Source organism: Bidens hawaiensis, unplaced genomic scaffold (genome assembly GCF_021521415.1).
Source record: "Bidens hawaiensis isolate Kalapana, Puna unplaced genomic scaffold, B.hawaiensis_p1.1 tig00035002_1, whole genome shotgun sequence".
NCBI lineage: Eukaryota > Viridiplantae > Streptophyta > Magnoliopsida > Asterales > Asteraceae > Bidens > Bidens hawaiensis.
The window spans coordinates 89,325-96,003 of record NW_027496067.1 but is presented as its reverse complement, the minus strand read 5'-3'; the positions used below and the strand labels follow the sequence as shown (position 1 = coordinate 96,003).

Below are 6,679 nucleotides of genomic sequence, written 5' to 3'. Positions count from 1 at the left end.
AAGTTGGGCATCATTTGATCTATAGATTTGACATGCGTCCTTTGGTGTTGAGGGTTCCAACAATGATATTCATATTTTAAACCAGACGTCAGTTTTCGTTATGATATAGTTTGCACTTGAAGTTAGAGTAGAGTATAAACATGTTTATTATCTCTTTGGGTGAAATATATCTTAATTTTTTTGTATTTGTCGAACCGTTCACATTTCAACCACGAAGAAAAACACAAGTTCAAAGTGGATTAAGAGCAGTAGTAAAGGATGTTAAACAGGCTTCTGGTGTCATAAAGCAATGTTGACATATCACGCAAAATCTAGCCAAACAATGGTGAGAAAAAAAGAGACACAAGGTCACATGATTTGTCAATTCAATGAAGACGATACCTAACTAACTTCTGAAAAATTTATTAACCACCAACAAGCCAATAATCGGGAATTACACATAAAAACACCATCACTCGGTTTTAGTTGAAGTTATTTACGAGCTTCATCATATGAGCTCTCACTTGTATAACACCATTTGAATAAGTGAATTTAAAGGGTGGTAATGGTGTGCTAAGGCGGCAAGGTATAACACATTCGAGGGGTCAAGAGTGAGGGGTCATCCCCACTAGCAAGGTATAACACATTCGAGGTATGTATATAGCACATGCCGTTAGAAACCATATTCAAATGCAAATTTTAATATTATGAGTTTGAATAGGTTAAGAGCATTTTAAGCCTATTCTTTATATTTGTGTGATAGAGTTTTGTAAATTATATGGTATGGTTATGAGTGGTTGTGAGTAGAGAAGAAAGAAAATATTATATGAGAAAGTTAAATTTGGGGTTTCACTGTTCATACCGTATAATATTTTAATATTTTTCTAAAAGTGATTGTGAGTGAAAAAGAGAAAAAAGATAATGATAAAGATATAAAAAATATTATTTAATTAAACAAGAGAGAGAAAATACATTGATTTTTAGTGTAATTATATGATATATATGGGTTGGGAATGCTCTAAGAGCATGTGCTATATACATACCTCGAATGTGTTATACCTTGCTAGTGGGGATGACCCCTCACTCTTGCCGCCTTAGCACACCATTACCACCCTTTAAATTCACTTATTCAAATGGTGTTATACAAGTGAGAGCTCATATGATGAAGCTCGTAAATAACTTCAACTAAAACCGAGTGATGGTGTTTTTATGTGTAATTCCCGATTATTGGCTTGTTGGTGGTTAATAAATTTTTCAGAAGTTAGTTAGGTATCGTCTTCATTGAATTGACAAATCATGTGACCTTGTGTCTCTTTTTTTCTGACCATTGTTTGGCTAGATTTTGCGTGATATGTCAACATTGCTTTATGACACCAGAAGCCTGTTTAACATCCTTTACTAACCCATTGTCTAAAATTGTTAAATCCATATAATTTATGGTTAAAATTAAGAAAACCATCAAAATCACATCTCCAATCCATTCCCTATTATATTGATGAGTTATATGACAACTAAAGTAAAACCCTAATATAAGGACTCAATTTTGATCCATACCATATAATATATCACATATCCTCCAATCACCATTCACTATATAACAAAACAAAAGAGAAAAAAGTAATAAATAGTTAATTTATGGGTATGAATAGGAAATATAATGTGAAAGACTTTTAAAAAATGATAGATAAATTTGTGAAATTATGTTTTTTAGCTAAATTTGAAGAAAAAATATATGGAATAGGCTGTGGATGCTTTAAATGGTGTATAAATATTTAAAGCCGTATAAAATTTAAGTTCTTTTATTTTCAATAGCCATTTTATTTTATCCGTGTAGATGTTTTGAAATAAAAAACCATTTTAGTGTTATCATTTTTAGGAACCAGTAAAACTAGAAACACATTTTATTATTATTCTTAGTAAGAAACTCTAACAACAGTTTATTTTATTGTATCTGTATATAAGTTGCAAGAAGATTTTAATAGTCTATTTATTTAAATTAATTTTACATTGAATCTGATTAAGTTCATATAAGTATGTAACTCATATTTGAGAATATTATTTGAAATAGCAATACTTACAATTATTATTATTATTATTATTATTATTATTATTATTATTATTATTATTATTTATAATAAACTTGTGGGTGTCATTTGGTGGTCACCATTTCCAAGTGGCAGGCTGTTCTTTGACCAACCTAAACGTACAAGACACACTTAACTCCCCACCTCTTTATGCCAGCAACACACACCTCACATTATTCTGACTTGACCTAGTTCCAAAAATCTGTTTCGGATCCCACTTAAAATGACCTTTCTACCCTTTCTCCCAATTACAACAATAACAAAACTCTAACGACAGTCCAAAAGCCAAATCTTTGAGGAGGATCCTTCGTCAAACCATCATCCTCCTTTTGCAAATATTTACCTACTGAGGGGCTTTTATGTCTTTAAACAATGCCTGCAATATTTAAAGAGAAAAACATTAGGTTATAAATTTATTAATATAATATGTATATACTCACAAATCTTAACCTAACCTAACACAACATGTCCGTGACAACTCAAGTGGAGATTTCCAACATTTGTGTGACAATGTCAATGTTATTTTGTTAGATATTATAATAAATTTGATCAACAAATGTTTGATTGTTTAATTAAAATAATTATTTTAGTCATGATATGTTCAAAAATCAATGTTAATAGAGAGAAAGAGGAAGATATGAACCTTCTCTTGATATTAAGTTTGTATATCATATATGATGGCATGTGGTGAACCTTGAATCTTGCCCAAAGCTAACAAGCATTCTGCATGCTACCTCTAGCAACTTTCCTGCAATTTATATTATTATGTGTTTAATATAACGCGACTAATAAACACATTGGAAGTAAATAGCTCTTGACAAGGTCTGTTGATTTTTCAGTTTGCTAAATTTTCTATTAACAAGACGATTTCTTACTATGTGACTACGTATATCACGACCGGTTGAAAAGATCTGGTTTTATAATAAGTATTAAACATATTACTATTGTTATAATAAGTTATAAGTCCACCTTTAATAATATTGATAATTGTCCAATAACAGCGACTAAGCACCACACTAACTATAAATAATAATAAAACAAATTAATAATTATAAAAAACGAAAGAGTTATGACAAAATATTATTATATGGTTTAATTGAATTCTTTCTGCTGACAGCACAGAATTGACATTATATAAAAGAAAATTAATGATCATAACTAAAATATGATTTGGATTTAACATATTCCACCAAGTATGCATGCTTCAGCATCCAATATGCAAGTACACGCACGATGTACCATGTACAACTAAATCAACGTAGAGTACAAGTCGGGTCAAACGCAACCGACAGTTGAAAGCCTGCCACACTTCAATGATATGGACCCCCTAACTGCTCTATAAATATTCTTTCTATCAACTCTAGATGCAACTAAACCTTGTACTGTACAACTACTAAAGCACATGTTTGTTATGTTATAATCATAAAATATTATTTTATAATAAATCAAACTATTATTGGTTAATTATCGTATGTAATGTTAGGGTAACAAAAAAAAGTAACTTTCTTACATCCCAAGTAAACATTTATTAATTAATGTATAATCCAATAAAAGTTTGATTAGTTGTTCCAAAACGACATACAAAAACTTAGTGACAAACGTAATTAGGTTTATTTATTTATTTTAGATGAGATTGTCCGTTGACAACGAAATTTTAGGACAGTTTGCATTAAGAGCATGTGTTGTGAGCTAGCTCTCATGTTTATGTAGTGTAGGACATTAGCGCCCCAATACACGTACCACGAGAATTAAAGGGGAACGTCAACCCTTTAACTCTAGTAAAGAATCCAGTGAGATGAGATCCACCCCAAACCACAACAACCTCCTTGTTAAATGGTGGGTTAGTTAAAGTCTATTACTTACGTGGCATGACGTTATTTACTCTTTTCTTGTTCAATCATAATGCATAGCCTAACATAATCAAATTTTCTAAGGTTGTGTAATGGAGAGCAACCACATGGAGTGTCGCATACGCGTCGAGGGTTGATATACCCACTACGCGACTGCCCAAATGGGGCGCAAGTCAGTGATCGTGAAGTCTTTGAACAGAGTTACAGAGGTGAAGGACGTGAGAGGTGAGGTTCATCCCAAATCAACCAATCACATGTTTTTTTTTGTTTTTTATAAATTTTATCTTTTAAATTAAATACTTGTTAAAACCACTATATCAAAACAAAAAAAACGTTAAATTAAAATCTCACGACCAACGTGACATTAACCTGATGGTGTAACTTAAAATAGTTATATATCAATTAATACCAACTTTTAAAAGTAAATGATGATAAATTGTGATTAGACAGACCACTCATCATATTAGTCATAAAAAGACATAACTATCCTAGTTGACTTTTTTACTTTGACCCACCGACAAAACTCCCCAAACCCATTCTTCCCGGCGAAAAACATTAAAACTCAATGCAAGAAAACAATCGACGTACCTCTACGAGGTTTAGCCACAACCTTAACATCATCATCAACAGCTTTCACACTCTCAGTTGTCTTCAGACTCCTCTCAACCGGAAACAAAACCCCATCAATCCCTTGAACCGATATCCTCCCATCAATATAAATATCCGGGTCGAATAAATAAGCCGTATCTTCACCATCACCGAATTTAACCGACCCGTCAGCCTCCTGAGCCACCACTTTATGCGGCACGTGAAGCGTGTCGTATCGAACCGTACCGAATCTTCTTACCGCATTGTACATACTCTCTTCGGTTTGATATTCGGGTACTATATGGTAGTACATTATTTTCTCGGGTGCACCGGGTTCGGCTAGTTGATCGGTTGTTAATTTCGCCATCGCCTCGTCGTTTGGGGCTAGTACGGTTAGTACGTAGCCCTCGGATACTAATCGACCCATTTCGGTTGCTAAATTTGTCAAATTCACCAAAATGTCAGCTAGCTCGTTGTACCTGAATGCCCAGATTGAATGATCTATGATCAATAATGTATAATTAAATTGTTGAATGATGTAAAAAATAAAATAGTTTAAATGTTTAATTACCCTCCATATTTAACAAGAGTGTGAATAAAGTCCTTGACCTGGCTTTCCCCATCGAAATGATGATGGGGACCGCCAGGTCCAGGAGCTGGCGCTGGAGCAATAGATGGACCCGGCGCCAGGCCGAGTAAATCGGAAGAACCGGGGCCGAACCGACAGAAACCGGAGGAGCCGGTTTCTTCAGCCGGTTCGTCCTCGGATCCACTTCCGGTGCTCCTTCTGGTTTTACTGCGGAAATATCACGCAGACTCCTGCGGGTATTGAAATCCTGCTGTACGGATTTCGGGATTAGTAACCGACCAATCCCATGAATAATCCCATCGTTACGAATCACATCGTTGGGCCGAACAAGTTCGGCCGAACCAACGAGCCTTATCGAGCCTGAGCCCGAACCCGAAATATGTAACGCGTCTTCGGATAATGTGTTATGTTGTATAGTTTCATTTGGCCACCCTGAGGTGCCAAATCTAATAGGCAATATATGGTGGAGGACCACCGTTTGGAGTGATCTAAGATTGCGGGGTTCAAGCAGTTTGATTAAGATCACGCTCCAGAGCCTCATTTGATGGGGCAAAAATGGTAATGTTGTGATTAGCAACTTGTAGATCTAGGGTTTGTAACAATAGCGCCTTCTCCACCAACTCGGTTAGCTCGGTGTAACGCGAATCGAGCAGCGCCACGAGAACCGAGTTGGAGTTGATCTGAGGCATTGGTTTTGCGGTCAATGTGGTGGTGGTGGTTACGAGAAGGAAGAAGATGGTGATCAGGTAACTTGATGCCAACGCCATTAGTTTAGTGTCGGCGAGTATGGCGGGTGGAGGTTGAGTTCTCGAGGTGTATGTTTATATATATATATATATATATATATTTGTTTGGGGATGTTGACTTGTACGGTTGTTGTTGTGGTGGTGAAAAATACCGTCGGTGGGTGTGTGTTGTGTTGTCAGGTGAAAACGTGAAAGGTAACTTCAGTTTTGGTTGCCTATGTCTAAAGTCATCATTGAGAATCACATTATCCATGATTTGAGTTTATTATTATTATTATTATTATTATTATTATTAGTATTAGTATTCTAAATTTGATTTAAAGATGTTTTTGTTGAATACTTTTTTTATTTTGAAGAAGAATAAAGGGTTTTCTCACTTAAGGGTTTTCTCACAATAGATTTAAATTAATTTTGATATTTAGTTTATTTTAATAAAGCTTTTTGAACTAAAAATTTTACACACTCCCAAAACTCCTACACATATCCGTTTCTTGTCTTGGTTAGAATCTATGACCCGCATTAAAAACAAGAGCCTCTATCAATTGGGCAAGTTCAACGTCACTAGGCTGCAATAATATGATTACTTATTACCAGACGTTAGTGATTACAATTGTGAATGAGTTAAGGTTTTATTATGTGAAGTTCGAATAATATAGCAATATGTTTCTGTATATGCTCTTAACTAGAGTGTATTTTTACATGGATCTGAATATTGAGTTAGTTAAGCCAAATAGTTGTTTCTTAACGCCGTCACACAATTTTGGCCCGTTAAATTATATGTAACGAGGATAAAGTAAGTTTATCTGATTTGTTGGTTGTTAAATTGGTTGCAAACTTGTGTAC

At 34.5% G+C, this 6,679-nt stretch overlaps 1 pseudogene across 1 annotated transcript; it reads right to left on the bottom strand.

Moving 5' to 3' along the window:
- Positions 1-2,131: 2,131 nt before the first annotated feature.
- On the bottom strand, positions 2,132-6,058 carry LOC143586830 (fasciclin-like arabinogalactan protein 17; annotated as a pseudogene). Its single transcript, XR_013144769.1, has 4 exons — positions 5,073-6,058; positions 4,502-4,980; positions 2,707-2,811; positions 2,132-2,439 (listed from the first exon to the last, which is right to left on the bottom strand). The product of XR_013144769.1 is annotated as a fasciclin-like arabinogalactan protein 17 (transcript).
- Positions 6,059-6,679: the final 621 nt, after the last annotated feature.